The sequence below is a fragment of the Myodes glareolus genome, chromosome 15 (assembly GCF_982192425.1).
Source record: "Myodes glareolus chromosome 15, mMyoGla1.1, whole genome shotgun sequence".
Classification (NCBI taxonomy): Eukaryota; Metazoa; Chordata; class Mammalia; order Rodentia; family Cricetidae; genus Myodes; species Myodes glareolus.
Genome location: NC_142040.1, coordinates 28944159 through 28967891, shown reverse-complemented (window position 1 = coordinate 28967891; position 23733 = coordinate 28944159). Strand labels below are relative to the sequence as shown.

At 44.0% G+C, this 23733-nt stretch overlaps 1 long non-coding RNA gene across 3 annotated transcripts in view; it reads left to right on the top strand.

Annotated features, from left to right (window-relative positions):
- Nucleotides 1–8713, top strand: part of LOC125406110 (uncharacterized) — a 40568-nt gene extending 31855 nt beyond the window's left edge. For all 3 annotated transcript variants that reach the window (XR_007233798.2, XR_014997200.2, XR_007233799.3), the window contains 2 exons: nucleotides 7436–7551; nucleotides 8475–8713. This is a non-coding gene — a long non-coding RNA (uncharacterized LOC125406110). The remainder of the gene's footprint in view (nucleotides 1–7435; nucleotides 7552–8474) is intronic.
- The last annotated feature ends 15020 nt before the right edge of the window (nucleotides 8714–23733 follow it).

Genomic DNA, 23733 nt, shown 5'->3' with positions numbered 1-23733 from the left:
CATCTGAAGTGCACAGTGGGAAGTGCAATTTGCAACAGGCTGATTGAGGATGGAATCTTTAACAAGCACCATTGTCCAGGAGGCAGATCCAATTGTCTGGCAGGGAGAGTGTGCTGGTGTGCTATAAAAGGCTGAGCTAAACTCCTAGTAGACGGAGTAGAATTTGATAGATGATGTTGAGCCATGAGTTCTAAGGCAGCAACACAGGAGAACACTGAATCTCTCTTCAAAGTGTTCATTATTGGGAGAAGAATGCAGACACGCTTCTCGATTCCTCTAGCAAAGCAGGTAACAGTGCATGGCCTGTGAGATTAGAGCAGACACAAAAAGCTCCCACAGACAAGCCAGATTTGCCCCCAACATTCGCTCAAGCAATGTGACCCTTGGTAGAAATCCTGTGCCCAAAGGCATCAAAGGCATGGTAGTTGAATATGGATCTTTCCTTTGTTCTTTCCGCTCATCTCTGTTGCACACACACACACACACACACACACACACACACACACACACACACAGAGGGGTGGGTGGGGGGGACACAATAGAAAGCAGACATGACTTTGATCTGTTCACATAAGGAGTTTTCTGGCCAGGTATGACTCTTGACAACCATTTGTATCAACTCCAAAATGGCAAATCTACCCACAGTGCTCTTCTTGCCTTGACATGACTCTTCAGTCACTGCTCATCATTGCCTTGCGACTACTTTGGGATACGAAAAGCTTTCTGTATGTGTCAACAGTAAGTCTGCCCTGAAACACACGTTACAGCTGTGACTGGCAACCCCATCTAGATTCCAAGTGCGGAAGTTATTTTGAAAGCTGGGATGGCTCTTCTTGGCTGTCAACTTGACTACATCTAGAATGAACTAAACCCAAGTTACTGGGTATACCCGTGAGGGATTTTTTTTTTCTTAATTAAATCATTTGAACTGGGATGACCCACCTTTAATCTGGACCTTTTTGAGGTGGGAAGAGTCATCATTAATCTGGGCCACGCCTTCTGGCGGCAGCCTATATAAGGGAACTGGAAGAAGGAAGCTTTTGCAGCTTGCCTGCTTGACCTGGGTCTCACCAGCAATTGCATTCCTTCACTGGCATTAGAGCCTACTCTGTAGGGATTCCAGCACATAGCGGAGACATCCAGCCTTATGGACTGAACAGCTACTAGATTCTTGAACTTTCCATTGGTTGATAGCCATTGCCGGACCCCAATCAGTAAGCCACTCCAACAAATCCCTTATGTGTGATCTCAATTCAGAATGTCTGGAGTGTGTTCTCTGCGCTTTCTGTGTTCCATAACAAAGGTAAACTGATCATGGAATCTTCTAGCTGGTGCATTTTCTCAGTTATGTGTTCTTTCACAGTCGAAAGGTGATGTTTCAGGTGCCCGCTGATTTATTAGGAATGGCTGGAAGTTCAGGTCCTGAAGTCAGTGGCAAAGAGGCTCTGAGCCAATTCGTTTCTTTTGATTCCTTGGATCACACCTTCTTAACAGGCAAAGAATCGGTAGAGCTGCCTGAAACCAGAACTCCCACATTATTTCCTTCTAGCTATATAGGGTATGAATAGAGTAGGATGCCCAGAAAGAGGTGAGTCCAAGAATACAAGTTTCTCTTCTTCTCCAAGTTAGTGTGTGTGAGAGAGTGTGTGAGAAGACCGTGGCTTCAACACTTAAGTTGCTGAGCCGCAACAGGACTTCTGGTCTACAGAAAACTACCCTTGCTCCGCATTGCTGGATCTCCTGGAAATTCAAACTCAAATGCCGAAACCTTGATTTTAAAGTCGGGAATCTCAAATCGCAGCAGCACCCAAAAGGACTCATGAGGGACACAAAATACCTTCCAGTATCAGGCTCTGAGCAGCCGCAGCTGGCTGTCAGGAGATTGGAGCCGAGCACTCGAGCGCGCTGCCAGGTGTTTGTAACTGTTACAGAAAGCCTCTGTGCGCCCTGAAGTACATTTCTGGGCGGGAATAAAGAAATACTGTGCCACGATTTTTTTCCTCGCAGAGGCTGGGGACTCCCGGGAGGGCCCAAAGACCTGCAGTTTCCTACCTGGGTGGTCAGAAGATCTCAGACAGGTTAGGCCCTGCTGTGTGCCCCCAGGCGTTGGGTGTCCACTGTCCAGGAAGGGCTGTTGTTAGATTACAGCTCTGTTTCGAGGAATGCGAAAGTACCCAGAGGTTATCTCTAACCCCGAGGAGGGAAGAAGCCAATGATTCCTGGCTGCTCTGGAGGGGAGATGCTGGCAACAGCCCAACAGCGAAACCTGGGCACAGAAGGAAGGCTGTTCTGAGAGGCAGAAAGACACCGATGGGGTGGGGCCAACAGATAATTAAGGCACGGAGGACCAAGCCCAATAATAATAATGATGCTAATCACAGTTCCATTTATTGACCGCTGGCTCTGAGCCAGATACTGTGAGAAGCACTTTACAAGCATGATCTCATTTAATTCCTATAGAGGCTCCAGAAGGATTAAGTAATTTGCACAAGGTCACCCAGTAAGTGGGAGAGCAGAGTCCAGTGTGACCGATTGCAAGCCTAGGGAGGAACTGCCGGCCAGTGGGACTTAGAGGGACAGAGGTGGACCAAGTAGCAACTAGTTTGCCAAGGACGGAACATAGGTTGTATGTTCTTTTAGCATTCACTTCTCTCTCTCTCTCTCTCTCTCTCTCTCTCTCTCTCTCTCTCTCTCTCCTCACACACACACATACATAAACACAAAGATCACTATAATCATCATAACTTCAACTTCATGGCTATTCTCTTCCTAAACCCCCCACAGTTTGTTGTCTCAAGAAAGCAACATTTAGTGAAACTTTGAAAACCCAATTCTCTTGCCTGTTTCCCCAGACCTACGAGGCAGCATTTTATTATGTGTGTATCTAGTGACATGATTCCAATCATAATAAAAGAGCCACGGACCATAGAATGACCTGATTTTTCTGAAAAGCTTTTGCTGATACAGCAGCTGATTTTTATTTTCCTATTAAAAGTGAAATCGAAAGACCCCTTTAGCAGCTGACTGCATGAACGGCCACCTCCCCGGTCTTTCTCAACAGCCATATTGTTCAGAGAAAACAGAGCTCTCAATGACAGCAAATGAACCCCAAAGTCAGGCCTGGAGCCTAATGGCATATTAAATTATTTGACATTGTCAAGGTCACTGCTCTCTGCCCTGGAATCAATCTTTCCCTCAATCAGAAAAAGCATAAAGGCTTGCAGGCTCCCTCAAGAGGCCGGTTAGGGGGTAAGGGGGTGAGGAGACAGATGAGATGATTTACTTCTATAAGCATCTCGTGACTAGAAATTTCCACACACCTTGCTACTATAAATCCACAGGGAAGGACAGAAGACAGGAAGGTTTTGAGGGTGAAGAGGGAAATGGGGTTTATCTGGTAAAGACAGCTTAGCCACAGAAGACGGTAAAATACCCAGCAAGTCCAAGGATATCCATCATGAACCCCACAATTAGTCCCTGCATTTATGGCTTTGGATTATGATACACACAGATTCTCAGAACGTGTCTGTCATCACTGGGGTTTCGATGTGCAGTTATGAAGAGCCGCAAATTGAGATTTAACGGGTTACTTGTAAGAGAGAATCTCCCTGCAGTCAGTGCCATAGAGGCAGGTCCGCTCCTCATTACATATGTGTATGAGCCACTCAGGATGGTTCTAGACTATGCTTGGCACCCAACCAGGATGGAGGAAGAACTGTAAAAGCATCGTATCTGACACCACCTGATCAGCTTATACAAAGAGCAGAAAAACAGACTCATGAAGCAATGGAGGAAGCCACCCCAACAGGCTGAGAACATGGACCAGAGTACTATTTAGCTAGCAAGTGAGGCATGCAGAGGCATGAGACATGTGATCGAAGTAGACCACAGTTCTGTTGACTTAAGTTCTTTATCTTAGTGAAAGCTGTCAATAACGAACTTTCCATATGTCCTTAGGCCTATGATGAGGCATTTTAGTATGTGTGGAAATGATTTAAAACGAAAGGGGTAGGCAAACAAAGTGGTTCTTGTTTTTCTACTGTAAATTGGTAAGTCAGAAGTTGGGGACAATGTAGCAGCATGTATCCCTCCTGGTACTCACATAGCAGGATAGAAGGCAATGTGTGAACAGTTGGGGTCATCATCAAAGAAGGCTGAGAATGGTACCTTGACTTAGCTCACTGGGGCAACTGTGGAAAGACCTCCCTTGTGTATTGGCTTGTAGACTATTAACAGATAGCATTTAAGTGCACAGTCCCAGAGCCAGCAAAAACCTCCTAGTTGCTCATTTGCAAGAGGAATTACCGAGTCCCAGTTGCATTTCCTACTATGAAAAGACAAGAGCTCCCCAAGAAAATCATCTCTTGATGTCTGATAAAAATAGAATTGCAATTTACCCTCCCATCTACGCCCCCGACTCGAAGCTCTCCTGGTCTATTTTCCATCGTAATGGCTGATGTAGATGGATTCCTGGGGTCTGCAAGGCTGCTGATGACTTTAATGGTCTTGGGTTCCCTGAATTTTGATTGATTGCTGTAATCTGCAAAAACTATTTCAGGACATAGATTTATTATTATTAAGCCTATAAAGTGGTGTCAGGGTCAAGGCGAGCCAATGATGTGTGTTGTAATGCAAAGGCTGGAAGTGAATGGCAGGAGGGAACAATGTTCCATCTCACTTCTGACCTGACACCGACCTTCTCCCATAGGGGAAACACATTTAGACCCCACGTGCATGTACCGGTGGGGTTGGCCATGGATGAAGCGAGGGAAGTCACAATGTGTATTCACTAGTGTTTCCTACATTTCTGAATCCCTTAAAGACACTTGGATTTTTATTCAGTTCACCCCACTCTCCCAAAAAGCAAAGAGTCAAAAGAGTCAAAGACAAAGAGTAAAACCAACCAACCAAACAACAACAAAACACTCTTCTCTCGGGAAATAATGCAAAAGGGATCACAGAATTTGTTAAGAAAAAAGATGTGAATAACAGCATCTAGCCACTTTGCCCTTTTGACATTACTAGAATATTCTCCATAGTGAGCGCAGAATACATGTTATTTCCAAGTGTCTGTAAACCAAGGCAAAACATATTTTGGGCCATACTTGAACTTGACTGACATGAAGTGCTTTCTCTGAGCATGACAGAATTATACCAGAAGCCACGGCCAGAAAGAGAGCTTGGAAATTCCACAAGTATTTGAAAATTAAGCAATGAATGTCTAAATCACCCAGAGCTCCAAGAGAAGTGCTCAGGGGAAATGAAAATATTTATAAGACTTGAAATAAAGACAAACTGATCAAGTTTTGTGAATACAGTTAGAAGAACACGCAGAGAGAAACATAGAACACTAATGTGTAGGGCAGGAAAAAGAAATGTTTTACATTGATAATTAAACTTCAACTTAAGAAGCTAGAGATGCAAGTGCACATGAAACCCAAAGTAAGAAAGTGACAAGAAATAACAGACCAGAAGTCAATAAAGAAAAATGGTAGAAATTGCTTCCTACGTGTTAGTATTTGTTGTGTGCTATTGATCATCACAGAATACCTTAAAGGATTTCTTGCTAGTAAGTCCTTAGAATGACCAGGAGATTCCCATGAGACAAGATCTCTCCAAGAATCAAGTTAAGGAAGAAGCGTTGGAGATCAGTAAGGCTGACCTGCCGGCTGTGGTGGTATCAGGGGTAAGGAGAGCCAACAGTATAGGACCTTCTCAGCAATCATAAACCAAATGTCTCGAGTCTGCCTCTACAGACAGATAACCCCACATTCAAACTGCCCGGTGTAATGACGGGCCTCATTCTGTCTCTCAGGTGACCAATGTACAGGGTGCCCTTACCAGGGACACTTTACGTCCTAAAGTTAGAGAAATCATGAACACGGAAGAATAAGAATCCACATAAAGCAGTTGGTTCTATTTCCATGTTTAATATAATAAGGGATACTGAATAGAATAAAGGGGGATCAACTGAAAATATTTTATATTTTATATATTTACATGTATCAAATATGTTCTCCACATTTTTAATTGTCATATTGTGTTGTTGCTAGAATCTATACCCTAGAATTGTGGTTGCTGGCTGTTTAGTAACCACTAGAAACTTATTTAATCTTCTTTCTTTTTTATAATAATTGTATAAGAAAATAACAGGCAAAAAAATAACTAAGTAACAAGGATTAGCCCTTCTAAGGAAATGGGTTACAGAGGATACAAAAACTCAGAAGCAAAATTAAGGTAATAATTCATCATATTTTAGTACAGTGGCAAATGGATTCTCATATAATGACATGGATTGACGGAAGCCAGGGTCACACTTTACTGTTGGGGCACAGGCTGGGACAAATGACGTTCCTTCTTGGGACTTTGAGCCCCCTGTGCCATTTCTACCACACAAGCATGTTTGGGGAGACTAAGTTTTAGTTTTAAAGAGGTGCATCCGTGTTCCTTAAGAAAAAAAGCTCGCTGCCCTCGGGTGAGCACCTAAAGAGCCACACACCTGAGGTGTCTCAGGGCACAACCCAGACCCAGACACTAACCCACGTAGACAAAACAGAGAACTCAAGAAGAGACTCTCATCAAAGCATGATTTCCCAGAGTCAGGCTCAGGCCTCAATCCTGGGCTCCGCGTATTGAGTATGATTTTTCTTGCCTTTCCACCTAACTTCTGGTGCAAGGGGTCAAAGTCATGTGTTCTCGGGCATATCCTGTTCTGTGGCCCCATAAGGGTCACTGCACCAGCTAGGAAGTTCTCAGAGGGGCAAATGCACATCACCACTCCCTGCTGAACTCCTCCACCCAGCCCATCTACCACAGACTCGGAACAATCGGGAGGCAGCTAAAGACTAGGGACCAAGATACACATTGTCCTGTCCTCTAGGGGCTTTGGCAAGGAGAATCAGATGCTGAGAAACTAATTACAGATGATTAAATATGTATAATCATTTTTAGAATTTAAAAAGCAACATATGCTTCCTACCCTAAACATGTGGCCCAGCATGGTGTGTGCACATAATAAATATTTGTCAAATGTCTACTACTGTATTACTGGCATGAGCAGTGAATGCCCAAGTGGGCCCTACTCGACTCGTTACTGATCATGTCTAAGCATTCTGTTCAGATAATTTGGGGAAACCTTGGTGTAGACCTCTTTAAGGCTACACCAGACTTCATAGGTTGATACCCAATAGAACAACTCCCTGGGACAGGGATGCCGGGGCTTCTGGGGGAGGCAGATCACAGGCAGCTTCCCTATATAGCAGACCAGCCAGCCCAACCATCACGGGATACTGCTTGTTAACCCTGCCTGAGAATCTCTACGTAGGATTTCCCATGGTTACATGTGGAGAAGAAAAGGACCCTACCTTTTCACTGCTAGCACTCAGGCCTTTGAGACTCAGGTGATGATGTGGGCTTTTTTTTTCTTTCTTTCTAGTATCTCACTGCCCAGGTCACATGCTCCCTGTGCCATGCAGACACAGAAAATAAGGGTCAGTATGAAGCTGCGCCTGTAAGTCACTGCCACTGTTAAGATATCCACCTAGGGACAAGGTAAGGGCCTCCTTCCAGCCAAGATCTGAAAAGGAGGTGCTGTGGGCGGAAAATCTGATGGCTTTGGTATCACCCGATTCAAAACCAGGGCAAGAGCAGAGACGCCACATGTGAGGATGTCTGACCACAGCTTTCAGCCACCAGCATAGTTACCAAGAGCTACAGGAAGTGCTTGCTAGACCATGTGAACAGCCAGGCAAACTGGCCAGAAAAGCTGATTCCAGGAATTATTCACATTGAACGTGTGAACACGCATGTTGCTCCCATTTAGGGTTTCCAGGGGCTTCCCAGGCCAAACGGTTATCTGAAATTTGATTGAGCTATTCAGCCTATGTTTTATTTGTTAGGCATCTTTGCTGTTAGGTTGTTCTGACTCCCGTAAATTCTGTTCACGAGGTGCTGGCTTTAAATATGATGGCTTTATTCTAGATGCCATCATGGCCAGCTTAGTAGGAGCCCAGGTCAGATACAATGCAGTGTGTGGACACCCTCCAGCTACCGGCTCACTCACTAGGGGTTCATACTGGATAGGCGAATCCTATCCTTCTCATTTCAAAACTAGAAAAAGACTGAGTCCCATCAGCAGTGCTTAGTGGGACGAAACAGACTTAATCACTGATCTTTAACCAGGGGCACCTTAGCACTGCCCAGGGGCTGCTTTGGTTTTGCTTGTGTCGGCTCTAGGCAGGAGGCAATGCTACTGGCATCTTTTTGGCAGTGGACAAGACAAGCAACCTACAGAGCACAGAGACTCTCCACATTGGAGAATCATCCAGTGCAGATTGTCAGTGATGGCTGGGGTTAGAAGCCTAGACCAGAGGAAGCTTAACCACATCCTAGAAGGAGGCCGACACCCTAAGCAAATCTGTGAGGAGAGGAACACTGGCATCCTCTATTTCTAACTTATTTCCTTTTCTCGACAGAGTCCAGTGTTTCAACGCTGCCTTGCATCAAAAGAAGACAGCATCTGCCTCCTGTACTCCAACTTCTGCCTTAGTATCGATGGCATATTAAGCTAACACATCCCTCTTGCCCGGGAGATGCTCTCTGAGATGTAACTGTCCCCCCTTCAGAACCCCTTTCTGGTCTTTGCCTGGACACAGAATCCCCCATATTATGTAGAAAAGCAATTTGCCCATTAAAACATGCTGACCCTTTTAAACATTTTCTCAGAAATGAATATGAGATGGAACAGGAGGTTTGGGGGAAGAAAATCCCTGCCTAATGAACACAGACACACTTGGCTGGCACTGGGCTGGGTGGCTTTTGTCCTTCTCTTCTTACCCAGAATACAGCTGTGACGGGTGACAGCAGCAGTTTCCAAAGCCACACACAAAAGGGGCTTGGGTAAGAAGCTGGAACAGGGGCTGGGTCAAGAGGGTGTACCCCTCTGAACTAGTTATAACTAGGCTTCTTGCCATCAATAAGTAAATAAATGACTTTTGAATTTACCATTTCACTACTAAAAAGTTGAATTTCTGTTGCACACAAACAAACTCATATTTTTATTAACCCATAGAAGGTTTGGGAAGAAACAGGCTTGACCCAAGCATTGCATTTATTTTCAAAATTCTAGGAGTACTAGGAGTCTTAAGACATGATGAGGTAGTTAGAAATGAGGACTTTGCCATTTCTTCTTAGCTCACACGATGTTATTCTCTTCTGGACACATAAATGTCTAGTTCTGAACCAAGAGGCTCATTAGAAAATCACTTCGCTGGCTTTTAATGATGTGAGTTATGGCCACAAAGAGTAGATGCATTTTAAGGAGGTGACTAATTATGGGAAAGGCTTAGGAGTCCTCCACAAAGCTTCCTCCGTGAATAGTGGGCTAGCCTTTCAAAGGCCTGACTCTCTTCCTGTAGAAGATGAGGAAAAGGTTCCTTTGATACTACTGACCTCTGGTAGAACAGGCCTGTGCTGCTCCGTAAAAAAGAGGCTCTTGGGACGGATTGTTATTGACTTTTAATAGAAACTCAAAGAGAATTATGAGGAAGAATAGGCCTTTCTCAAAACAATGGTGTGTTTGCAAAGAGAAGATTCTTGGTCGTTTCTCTCTGTGAAACTCCCCAGGGGCCCAGCTCCCCAGTCAAGAGAGACTGTTCTGCAGAACCTCAGAGACACATTGTGTCCGCAATCACCTTTCACCCTGAATTCATCATCCCCTTCCCAGGACCTTGGAATAATGAGGAGGAGGACAGTGGGGGCACCAAAGACAAGTGTGATGATGCCAGGCCCCTCATGTTTCTGTCCCTCCCCTTGAGCACTGACCCTGGAGCTTCTCGCTGTTAGGAGGTGACCTTGGACAGTCTTTCCAATTTCTGTTTTTTTAAGCTTCTTCTTCTGCACCAACGACGTCTGTCACAGACCCTACCTCATCAGATTCTTGTGAGGATTAACTGGGGGGAAATGCCCTCAAAGGGCCTGTCCCCGGGAAAGATGCCCTGGGTGTCTCGTGAGAGTCAAGGAAGAATGCAACGTTGTGACGGTACCTGAGAACCTCACTGGGCAATCTGCAGAGAACACAGACAGAACAATCCATCCCAGCTTTCGAAAAGCAAGAAAGTCACACCTAAGTAGGGACAGAAGCAAGTACTTCCTGGATGTGGGAGAGGGCGTTACTCTATCACTGGACCTGGGGTGCTGAGTCTCTACCTCTCAGGCCCTAGCTACCCACTTTGCTCTGCTCCCTGTGGGGCCCTGAAGGCTTAGACTCACATGAGAATCTGATTGCAGCTTCACACAGAGAGTGGAGAATGAACAGTTGTGGGAGGGGAGCGATGGCCTGCGCACCACCCAGATTTTAAGGGCTCCTTCAGTCCGGCCAATCTGCACAGATGGTCAGGAGAGATCTCCTGCTTTCGCCCGCCAAATGGAACACATGGCTTTAAACTGGAGGACGTGGTTCGTGTAAACCATTAACAGATCTCCTGACGCGGTGACAATGAGACAATGCGCCCTTGTTCAGGAGCCCGGCCTGAATTATGCCTTTGTGTAACAGAACCTGTTCAAACTGCCTCTGGGCTAGAAGCCACTGTAAGCAGGCTGTGTTTCACCTCGAGTTTTTATCTAAAAAGCCTCACCTGAGAAACACAATAGTTCTCCTTACCTGACGTGATTTCTCTTAAAGGGGTGTGTGTCCTGCAGGGAACGGGAAGAGGAAACCAACTGAGCAACTATTCACCTTAATGTAAGATTCTCAGTAGGACGACTGGGGCAGGTGTCCATTAAATAGGCAGAAAGCAGGCTGGGAAGCCCCGTGTGGACAGGGACCCGGACAAATGTGGCCTTTCATGGGGGAAATGTTCCTCCCAGTTACAGCCGGGTGGAGATCACACAGGACGCCTGCCATTCTGGACAAGGTACGAGCTTCAACCAGGAACAGGTTTGGGGACATTTGCCCTTCCCTGAGAGAAGAGGCTATTCTTAAATGCAGACACACCTGGCTGTCTGTAAGTCTTTCTTCAAAAATCCCCCAACAATCTGTATGTATCACCTCAAATCTAAGCAAACTTAACGTCCATGTCCCCTGACAAGGTTAAAGAACGATGAGAAAGAGCCGACAAGGGACCCAGCCTATGCTCTGGTCAGAGAGTGTCCTGAAGCTATGTCTCAAATCTGAGCAGGGTCCTGACGAGGTGAGAGAAGCTCGGACATAGCACCTCCCTTCTGGAGAGATTTCCACAACAGCAGGCCCTCCAAAGGCCTCCCTTGGGTGCCCTTGCACTCCCACCCCCGTGTCCGACTAACTATGCCCTTTCCTTTTCCTTAAAGGGTACAATTTCACAAAACCTTGTAGGCCCCTGAAGAATATTTTGACAAGCGATTCCAAAGAAAACGTACAAATGCATCAAATATATCCCGCTAGTTTCAATGTCTGTTTCCGCATGATCTAATGGTGAGATATTTAAGTATAATGTATTCTTACTATAAAACACTACACGGCTGTTTCAAAAAGTGCAGTTATTCCCTGTTGCTTTAGAATGGCTCTGAAATGGTGGGAAGAGCCCTCTAAAAAGACGTACTTCTGTCCTAATAACAGGACCTGGGAATGTAACCGTATGGGGCTTGTCATGAGATGAGCTTAAATGAGAAGGCATCATACACAAAAATCATAACAGAACTCCCAACGTCAGCGTGGGTGCTAAATCCAATGACAAATGTCATTGTAAGAGATAGAGGCCACACAAAAGCAGGAATTGAGTCTGAACTGATATACTGAAAGCTAAGGCCTGCTTAGAGCCACTAGAAGCTGGAAGAGCCAGTTCCCTGGAACTCAAGGAAGATGACCAACCCGTGACACCTTGATTCTGTCCCTCTGCTCTCCAGATCTGTAAGTGACTATCTAGCTGTGACTTGAAGCAACCATTGTAGTTATCAGTTACAGCATTCGTAAGAAACTAACACGATCTCCAAAACAGATTGGAGAGTTTAGGAAAACTGAAGAAAGTGAAATAAACCAATTAATGCAGCTATGGACATTTTTTTATAAAGTATGTCTATGCATGAGTGTGTGTGTGCATGCATGCGTGTGTGTGTATTTCTATGTGCATAGAATATCTCATAAACTCACAAGACACTGTAGCAGTGTTGTCTCCAGGTAGAGGAGTATTTGTGTTCTGCTTGGAGTTGCAGTGCCTGGAGCTAGGCACTCTCAGGGACAGAAATACGTACGCACCTCCTCCTTGCAAAGACATTTCATTCCAACCCATAGAACTTGTGAGTGTGGTGGACACACGGATTCCAGGTAGAATTAAGGTTGTCTGACAGCTGACCTGAAGCCAGGGAGATTTTCTTGAATTGTGGGTGGTCCAATCACATGGGTCTCAAATTAGAAGGGGAAATACTATAGAACATTACCAGGCAACTGAAGAAAGCAGAACCCTGAAACATGGCATAACCCGGACCAACAACAACATGCTGAGTGAAAGAAGCAAGCCTTAAGGAATAACACATCCCATGGCTCTGTGTCTACAGGGTATTTATAATAGGTCACTGCACAGAAACAGAAAGAAGATTCATGGTGTCCAAAGTGGGAGTGATGTGGGACCTGAGGAGGGGGATAAATGACGAGGTGTACAGGACTTCTCTAGGGGTAACGAAAATGTCCTGGACTGGGCTGTGGTGGTGAATTCAGAGTCCTGCAAATCAAACCTCCCGGCTGAGAAGTTCCTAACTTACACTATTTTGACTTCATGATAATGTGAAAGTGGCATGCACTCCATAGGAGCTGAGCTTTAACTTCTGCTTTGGATCCTTTCTCAAGCTAACAATACAGAGTATGATGTTCTCTCCTGATAGATGTAATGCCAGGAAGCCAAAGCCACTGGTTGGATCTGCAAACACTAGGGGAACAGTCACAGACACCATTATGGAGTCAGCTCCGTAGTGATGTTCAGTAGACTAGTGATTTTTAAAATCTTAATTTAAAAAATTGTATTTATTCTTCTTTTAGGTATGGGTGTTTTACCAGCCTGTGTACATGTGCACCAAGTGAATGGAGTACTCATGGAGGCCAGAGGAGGGCGCTGGATCCGAGGGACCTGGAGTTTAGATGGTTGTTAACTACCATGTGGGTGCTGGGATTCTAACCCAGGTCCTCTGGAAGAACATCCAATGCTTTTAACCACGGAGCCATCTCTCCAGCCCCAGGCATGTGCTCTAATACATTTCTCACTCATGATATTTTCAATATGTGATGAACTATTGGGCTATAGTTCCATTATAAGTCAAAGAGACATCTAGAAAGTATATTAAAAGGCATTTGTCTCTATGTTTAAATAGGTAAACTGTGTGTTGTTGGAATTATATATTAGCAAAGCTGTTTTAAGTTGTTTTTTTTTTAAAGTAGAAAGCTCAAAGAGGACTCAGAATAATTTGATTGGTCACTCATGGCCTTATAGATGTAAGGGAGCCAAAAATTAAGGAAGGCAATCAGCTCTCAAATGTGGAAAGCAATAAGGAAAATGAATTCCATCCTAGACCCTTTGAAAGAAACAGCCCATGCAATTAAATTTGGATTTCTCACTTTCTAGAGCCAAGAGAATAAATCTGTATTTCTTTGAGACACTAAGTTGTGGTCATTTGTTGTACCAGTCAATGAAAAGTTTCATAGAAATTTCTGAATTATGTGTGGTACTATGTATTGCCTATTCAAAATTTAACCAAAACAAGGCAAGAAACCTATTCGGGGCAGAGAACCAGTGCCATCTATTAAATGCCCATAACACTGCTGTTCAACCAAAACACAATGTAGGCATAAATGAGAAAGGCATATGCACTTTCACTAAAGGTTATATTTTTAAAAAGGAAAATAAACAGGAAAATTAATTTTAGTAATCACAAGCTTCCACTCCACATATTTAAAATGATAAAATGCAATGGGTATGGATGTTATCAGGATAGCCCATGTGTTTCCTCATCCTGCGTCTGAAATATGATATGCCGCTGACAGTTCCAGTAGATCTCTATTCAGACTGTCGCTTTGCAAATGCTGAGAAGCCACACAGCCCTTACGGCCACAGCATTGAAAAAATGATTGTTTAGAACAGCTAGAGGGTGAGAAATGGGGGAAAGGAAGAAAATGCGGTTTTTCTGGGGATGTAACTCAGGTGTAGAACACTTGCCTAATATGCACAGGGCTCTAGGTTCTATCCTGTCATCGTTGATATTGATTGTCCTTTTGCCTTGATGGAGGAAAATCAGAGAGATTACTGAAGCATTTGATGTATCTTTGAGGACATTTTCAAAGACAAATGGATCATCAAGGACCCGACAATGAATGACTTAATTCATTGATGGATTCAAAATTCAAATAGAGATCAAATATATTTTATTCATGTATGGGATTACCAAAGTATACAGACTTATAAAATATTGAAGCCGATTGGGAAGTAGTGAAACTGGGGAGGGTAGGAAGGACGCCTGGAGGACACAGGTTAGCCCGAGGATGTCCTTCATGGCTACATCCTGCCCCGGCCCCTTGCGATCATGCTGTTTCTGCTTCCAGGCTGTGATGGAGCGAGCTGCTCTGTCATGACTTCCTTACCACGACGGACTGACACCTCTGAAATACTGAGCAAAATCCTTCCTCTTATAAAGGCAACAAACACAGTCCCCACCGCTGCAGAGGGAAAGGGAGAAAGAGTGGGTGGGTATAGAATTGCTGAAACGTTTACAGGAAGATGTTTTCCAGCAAAATCTAAAGGAGGTATACCTTTAATTTGGATGTATAGCTTAGAAATTCAGGCTACAAGGGTATCTGGTCTTAGTCTGCGTCTCAGCAGTTGTGGTGGAACACTGACCAAACCAGTTTGGGGAAGAAAGGGTTTCTCTTAGCTTAGAGTTCTAGCCTGCCGTTGAGGGACTCCAAGGCAGGACTCTGGAAGCAGGAACCGAAACAGAGGCCATGAAGAAGCGCTGCTTCCTGGCTCGCTCCCAAGTTCACAGTCAGCTGCTTTTCTACCCAGGCCCGCCCGCCTAGAGCAGCACTGCCCTCAGTGGGGTGTGTCCCACAGGTTAACTTTTAAAAGCTCCACGGACACGCCCACAGGCCAGTTCCTCGGTTGAGTTCCCCTCATCCCAGGTGTGCCAAGCTGTCAACTGAAGATAACTGTGACAGCATGTATTAAACAGTTACATGCTTAAAATATAACTTTAAAACATTGCTTAAAAGCTTGTAAAATAATCAAAACGGATCCAATCTCATACAATGTACAAACACATTATTTGTTCTGTCTTATCTATCTTCTTCATCGTCATCTACTTATTTATTAACTAGAGACAAGAGCTCATGTAATCTACCCTGGCCTCCAACTTGCCAAGTGACAAAGGATGACCTTAAATTCTTGGCCTGCTTCCTTTTCTGTCTGGGCCAGTTCACCCCCCTCCCCGCCTTAGGTAACCTGGTGGTCCACCCTCCTGGGAAGTTATCATATTGATACCTAGCTTTTTGCAGACACCCAACTGGCATAGCACCTCCCAGAACTCCTGTACTTAGGCAATTCTCTTGCCTCAGCCTCTCGAGTAGCCAGGGTAGCAGGCCTGTGCCGCTGGGCCTGGCTGATCTTGAATTCTTAATCCCCCTACTCGGGCTCTAGATCTTTGACTATGTTTGCAGTGACCTTGCTCAGTGAGAAAAGCCAGGCGAGAAGTACTTTTCTGAACATTATTGTTAAGAATATCAACAAATAAATGCACATGTATGTTATATGTACCAAGAGGTTAATAATAGTTACCTTGTAGACTAGTGTTAAAATGTTGTAATATTATTATTGATGTTCCCCTTATATACATTCTGCTGTTTATTTTGTCTCCTAAAAAAGAAAATCAGCATGCAAATGTTACATACATCATGTAGTTTTTGTATACATGTGTTGTGGATGTACACACACAGATGCATATGTGTCAAAAATAAGTTGCTAGTCAATACTGTAGGGGCCACACCAGCAGTTATGCCATTATTAAAACATCAGCCACCCCATGAAGTGCCTCTTGCCCAATGATAACCTTATATGGGATATATGGGATCCCCTTGCCTTTTTCCAGGCAACTGTTCCTAATTAGAGGGGACGTCGTCACCGTCTGTCCTATATAGCAATGCTTACCGTATGCACTAACGCAATCTCCTTTCCGAGCAACACTCTGCCTTCAAACCACAATAGAAACTTAGGGCTATTTTTGCTGTGCAGAGAAACATTCTTCACTTTCTCAATTTCACACTCTCCTAACTCTACCCAATACCCAGGTAATAAAGAATTGTTAGAAAGCTTGAATGCCAGCCAGCCCGATGGCTCAGCAGGAAAAGTGTTTGCCATGCAAGTCCGATGACCTGAGTTGGATCCATAGAACCCACGCTGAAACGAGCAAACGGACTCGCCAAATCTGTCCTCTGACCTCTAAAGCATGTTGTGACTCTCTCTCTCTCTCTCTCTCTTTCTCTCTCTCTCTCTCTTTCTCTCTCTCATACACACGTGCACAAATAAAATCAAATAAAATAGGTGAAAGTTTGAATTTACAGGGAAAAATATGGGAGGAGATTAGGTACAAATTGAATACTGAATAGAGATCCATGGCTGGGGAGATGATAGGGGACCTGTGATTGGTATTTTGCTAAGCAGTCATCTTGTCGACTGCCATCTGAATATTGAGTCTGTGCTGCTCTCAGCCTTTTATCCAAGAAGCTTGTTTGTGCGGTAGTCAGTGGTCAACCCAGAGGCATGTCACTGGTTAACCTGTTGAGAAAAAATGACTGTGCATACTCCACCCTAAGTGGGAATATCTGTAGCAATCCCTCCCCAGCAAGGCTGGAGGAATGTCCCAGGAGAGGGGCTGGAGAAAGCATAAAAGCAGGGGGTGGCAGAAGTGTCCTGAAATGCTGTCTTATAGACATGGTATCTTACACATTCATGAACTCACAGGAGATGTGGTTTTGCAGGAGATTAACGCTAGGACGGGAGGGGAGGGGGCTCCCAAGGCCTCATCCATGGCAGAGAAACGGTTGGCTGTTGGTTGGTAGCTGATGGAGGAAATAGAGTCTTTTTTCTTGCGTGCTATAGTCTCTGGCAGGGTGTCTGTGTTACAGTGGATGGCCCCGCACCACACACACAGGGGCAGCACTACTTGGACTTAGTGAGATACTAATATTCTTTTTCAAAGAAGACAAGAAGTTGTGAGTGTGACACACTGGGGAGGGGCCTAGGGCGACTTTGGAGGTAGGAAATTAGGTGATGTATACAATCAAAATACACTGTAATACATGTATGGGATTCTTAAAAAAATGTAATTTTATTGACCCAAACAAACAGAAAATACTTCATGCCTTAATTAAAAAATGAAAAATCCTGGAATATCAAGAAGATGTCAGAGTCGGGGTCTTTCCATAGCTAACACTGGGTCAGTATTATCAGGTGGGTGGCGTGTGCAGAGCTCAGGCTGTCACCAACAGACCATGTGGGGTCTGTCTCCTCTGGATTAGCAAAATGGCACTAACTGGGGCCTGCAGCAGCTCAGGCAGCTCTGAGAAATGAGGACATGAGGCTCCTCTAATTTAAGTCATTCAAACAGCAGCATGGCAGCTGTGGCAGGTGCAGCATCAGCCCGCCGCTCTGAGAGGCTGCCACTTAAAACAGTCCGATTCTGGAGCGGTGTAAGTGTGGTCCTTAGACAGGCCTGTGTGACCGAGTTCCCCAGAATATTCGCACCAGGCAATGGTGACCTGCAAGAGAGCTGGGCCTGAACACCAAAGGATTTCATAATATTTATGGTTTATATCCTTTTTCCCTATAGCCATTAACATTCAAAAGGTTAGTGTGACCCTCTTCTGCATTCTTCCTCTCCTGTGTGCACATGTTTGTGTGTGCATGTGTGTGTGCATATGTGTGTGTGTATGGTATACAGTGTATTGCAGAAATCCTCTGAAGTAAGTATTCAAAGGTAATCTGCCATCTTTAATTCCAGCTTTCCTCCATCCCCACAGATAAATTTCAAGATGGCAGGGCGGACTGAAGATGTACCAAGCCCATTCATTTGAACAGACAGGTGCTAGGGAACCTGTACACTTCAGATACCAGGGATCCAGTATCAGCTGAAATGTAGAGTTTGTGTTAGGTAAGCCACTTGGAATATTTTATTCAATTATCAAGCACAATCAAGAAGAAAAAGTAGCCCATTAGACCAAAGAGCAGAATATTTCAGAAATTCTTTTGATAGTCTTTAAAAAATAACATCTTTGAAGTATATATTGAAATATAAATCAACTAATTATATATTAAATTGTAGTATGTCTCGATTTATTTGTATACAATATAAAATAACCTATTTATTTAGAATCATTTTTCCTTATATTTCATGAAATTTTTTCATGTTTTGTTTGATTGACTGTTCACATCGTGAATATTGTATTTATTGGAGTCAGTTGGAACCACACAGTCTTTGCAGGCTATCCCTTGCTCAATTCTGTCTGAACAGCAGAGACACCTGTCCCTGCATCATTATTGATGAATGGCCTTTGCTCTATCCCCTATCTTGTGCTTTATTTACTACTTGCTTCCCTCCCCTGCCTTTTCAAGAAAGCAAGATTTCCCTATCTATCTCAGGTTAGCCTGCCACTCACTCTGTAGTCCAGGCTGCCCCTGAACTTCAGCCAGTCCCCTTAGTTCAGCTGCTGAAGTGCTGGGGCTGCAGCCGAGAGCCACCATGCCTGGCTGCTTTTTGTCTTTTTAAAACAATCTTTAAAGTGCAGACTTGCCGTGGCCTAGAAAATTTATTCCTGTGCAGTTACACCTCACGGATAATGGCTAATGCTTTGTAAGTTCTTCTTGGTTTTATTTTCACTAATTTTGTCGGATGGCATCTCCAAACATCCTTAAACGAGCAACTAGTGAATCTGACAAGGCTAATGCGTTACACACATGGTAAGAAGGTGATTCACAGCATGAAACACACATATATAAAACTTATCTCCCTGATTCTAAGAAGGAACTCTAGGGAAAAAAATACTTTTTATATTCAATCACATACTCCACAGAAAACAAAACTGACTGAATTTGATGTACAGGAGATGTAACGGACCACCCTGTTCTTGGAGCTGAGCGTACTCTTCAAGGAACACATGCAGACAGATTGTATTTCCAAACCCAGGGGCACTAGAATCGTCGATCTCACCTGCTCCTCTTAAGAGAGAGTGAGGGCACATCTCCTAGATATGGGAGGCGGCTTCAGCTGGTGTATAGTTTAGATGGGTCCCCTAAAGGTCCATCTATTGGGGTTTAATCCTCACCATGTGATACTAAGAGGGCCAAAACTTACTCTAACTGTGACGTTTAGAAGTGGGACTCTAGGCAATGATCAGCATTAGACAGGATCGTTAAGATGGACCCCAGTGATTAAACCATGTGACCTCGTAGGTAGATACACATACATATAGTTTCCTATCTCTTGCCATATCGCTTCCCATGTTAGCCTGGCAATCTGCCAATGTGATGCTCATCATCAAATGCAAACCCTGACCTTGGCTAAGAACTGCAAGCCAGAAGAGACCTTTTCTTTAAATACTCACAGTCTATAGTGGTCTTGCTATTAGCAATAGAAAATAGATTCATGTAGGAATGTTATTTTTAACGTGACCAAAAGCGACTTGGGAAAGAAAGTTTACTTCCTCTTACAGATTGTGCATCTTCCAGGGACATCAGGGCAGGGACTCAAGACAAGAACCTGGAGCAGGAACTGATGCAGAAGACATGGAGAGGTGCTGCTTACTGGCTTGCTCCCCATGGCTTACTCTGTCTCCTTTATCATACTGTCCTGGGGCCACCTGGCCAGGTGTAGAATCACCACAAAGACAGGGCCTTCCTACAGCAAACATTCATTGAGAGAACGCCTTACAAGTTTGCCCACAAGCCAGTCTTGTAGGACATTTTCTCCATTGCTGTGCCCTATTCTCAAATGTCTCTAAGCTGCTTCAAGTTGGCATAAAAACTAGCAATCTAAGGGATTTAGTACCCAATTCCTTGAATCAGGCAGGACAGTGATCACAGCAGAAGGGGTCCCCCAGAACTTGTAAGACTGAATCATCAAAGTGACAGATTTGCCTGGGACACTGTCTGATCATCAGGAAAGCACAGAGGAGTGACATGCTGCTGGGTTATCTGACAGCTCCAGCTGAAGCTGTCTAATGGCCAATATCAACCTCTAGCATAGGGCCTGGGAGCCTGAGGGTGATTCAGCTCTTACTTTTTCTGCTGCCCTATGTACTGAGTAAGCAAAGATAATCTTTCATCACCAAGTCCTGCCCAAACTGCAGATTCATGAGCAAAGCACATATGTCCTGAAGTCTAAATTTTGAGATAATTCGTTACACAGCAATACTGAAAATGGTAGAGGTATTTTGCAACCTGCATATACAAAACTCAACTTCATTTTCTTAAAAGCAAAGTCAATTATTTATTGATGTTCTTTGGCTTATGTGTCAGTTTATCTTGATCGTTAACTTAACAGGACTCAGAATTACCTAAGGACACACTTCTGGGCATGTCTGTCAAGGTCTTTCCAGAGACGTGTGACTGAGCTAAGAAGTCACACCCTGAACCAGAGAACAGCACTTTATTATGGGCTAAGGTTCCAGAGAGAATAAAAAGGGGGTAGCTAGAACACCAGTGTTCATCTTTCGAGGCTCCCCACTGTGATGTACTGTTACCAGCAGTTATCCCTGCTGCCAAGCCTTCTCTGCCTCAAATTATGAGCCAAAGCAAACCCTCCCTTCCTTTCTTCAGATGCCAGGTGTTTCGTGACATTAATGAGAAAAGTAACCAAAGCAACTTATGATAGAGGGACATTTTATAAACTCATTGTACAAAGGAAAATCTGGTAACTCGACAATGCATTGGCCATACCTATTTGAGCATCACAGTTAGCAGCAGAGTATGCAGCAGGGGTTGTGTCATCTCTTGTGATGGTGAAGAGAGATAGACTGGGAGCTGTCCCTCTCGTTGCCATCCTGCCTCACAAGAGAGGTGTGGGAAAGGACAAAGGCCAACATCCACAAGTTTGACTTGGTTTCTGTTGAATGCTTATCACTTTCACACCATCGTGAAGTTGAAAAATTAGAAGTCCAGTCTTTGTAAACCAAGGATGATCTCTAGCCCTGTTCACCGCCATCCGAGTGGTTTTAAGAGAAAGTTGTAGAGATCTGGGGGAAAGTTTTGTCTTGTTCTATCTTTTCTTAGTTTTTATTTTCTATAAATGTCACATGTTCAAAAAGTAGCAGTTACTTTTCTGTAGTTGTGATAGAACACCACAACCAAGGCAACCTATAGAAGAAATAGTTTATTTGGGCTTACGATTCCAGAGGGATAAGACTGTCTCACGGTGAGAAGCATGGCGACAAGTAGCAGGCAGGCAGGCTGAGAGCTCACACCCTTTACTGCAAGCATGTAGTAGAGAGAGCGAACTAGAAGCAGTTGAGGCTTTTGACTCTCAAAGCCCAAGCCTACCCCAGTTAGACTTTTCCTTTAGCAAGGCTGTACCTCTTAAACCTCTCCACCCCCAGACAACACCACCAACTGGGAACCAAGTGTGTGCATGCCTGGGACTATAGGAAGCATTTCTCAGTCAAATCACCACGCCATAACAGAAGTGCAAATTCAGGCATTCCTTCTAGAAGGCAATTCACACCTTTTCCAAAAGGAGAAACATGTATAAAAATGTGCATTTCTCCTGCCCAAGATATTCCACCAGGATTTTCTCTGATGTAAATAATAGTTACGCATCAGATTTCTTATACATCTGAAATATTTAAGATAATTTAAGTTTCAACAAAATTGGACAATAAATTACAGAATACTATTGCATCATAAAAGATGTATGCTTTGTAGATTTATTGATACTGGTACAGGTTGAAGATATGGTGGAAAAAACTGTTCTCAAATACAGAGTTCCATTACACAATAGTAAACACATATACAAATGTATTCATGCAGACAAAGCTTGAGAAGTTTCCCTGCCAAGGTTCTCAAAGGAATTAACTACAGTTGGTAGGGTTATTAATTTGCTTTCTTTTTTTTCCCTTTGGCTTCCTTCACGTAGTCATTCTGGCCCTCTTCCTTTCCACCTTTTTTGCTTATCACAATTTTTCCACACAGCTCCAATAGTTACATAGTTTTTCATTTTTAATGACAGGACAATTAAAATAAGTTTAGTCGAAACTCCTTTATAACCATATAACCGTATCTCAGTGAAATCCCACAGACAGACAAAGTTAGTAGGATGTGTATTGATACATTCCTAGAGGCAGTGAGAGATTATGAGAAGTTGGCTCATCTGAGTATGAAGACTGGCAAATCTTAAGTCTGCAAGGTAAGTCGCTGGAGTTCCCATCCAAAGGCTGCAGGAGAAGTGGGAGCCTCTATTTGAAGGGATCAGGGGAGAGAATTCTTCCTTACTTGGGTTAGGGCCAGGCCTTTTGTTGTGTGATATTTGCACACTGCATGGAGGTGAATTGCTGTGATTGGTGTAATAAAAAGCTGACCAGTCAATAGCTAGGCAGAAGGTGTAGGTGGGACTTCCGGGTAGAGAGAGAACCCTGGGAAGAAGAAAGGCAGAGTCGCCAGTCGGACAGAGGAAACAGGAGGTGCAAGAGGCGAGAGAGGTAACATTACATGACAAAACTTGGATTAAAGAGAAACAGGTTAATTTAAGTTACAACAGCTAGTTGAGACAAGACTAAGCTAAGGCCAAGCTTTCATAATTAATAAGTTTCCTTGTTGTTATTTGTGAGCTGGCAGCCAATGAAAAAGCTTGCTACAGCCTTTTGTTCTATCTGGGTTTCCAACTAGCTGGCTATGCCTACCCATGTCAGCGAGGGTAAATTCTCTGCTCAGTATACACAGTGTAATTTCAGACAAAAAGAAAAGCTCACATGGAAAAAAATGTTTACTAAATGTCCAGGTACCAGTGTCTTAGTTGCCGTGTAAAAATTAACCATCAGAATGAGGAAAACGGCTGTAAGATAGAGTTGAAAAAAAAAAAAAAACATGGAAGAGCTAAAATAAAGAGGAGTCTTTGTAGATGAGTCCTTCTGAGCTCTTAACCGAGTTGTCTAACCAAATTTTGTCATTTATTGTCCTGGTCAGCATTGTGTGTGTCAGCAATAAGCAGAAGCAGTCTATCTGGTGCTCCATTTTGACTGTATTTACAATTAATACACGGGACATGGCCCTCCCAGCTCCCGAGACAGGGCCTGACTTGTCTGTCTCCCCATTGAGTGCATCTCCGTAGCTCTGGAAACCGACTGCTGCCGTAGCCCACGATCTCATCAGACCAACTCACACATGTCAACCCACCCGATTTCATTTCCAGCCACTGCAGCCAGCAAGCAGGACTCGGCTCAGACACTGAGCTCAGCGGTGTGATGGATGGGAACAGAGCGTGTTTTTTTTTCTTCTTTAAGTCACCGATAAAAATGTTCAGCTAGGCAGTGAGGCACCTCAGAGAACACTTCGCTCCTATTTAACAACCGTCCTTTTCATCAGCTACCTTTGAGGAAGATTGTCCAGTTAGATAATAGACTAGATTTCAAAGTTGGAAAGGGCAAAACCTGCAGACGATTATTGCCATTGAGCCACCAATTTGCCCTGAACCGCAGAGGCACAACTGATTACCAGGTTGTGACTCTGATTGCACGGA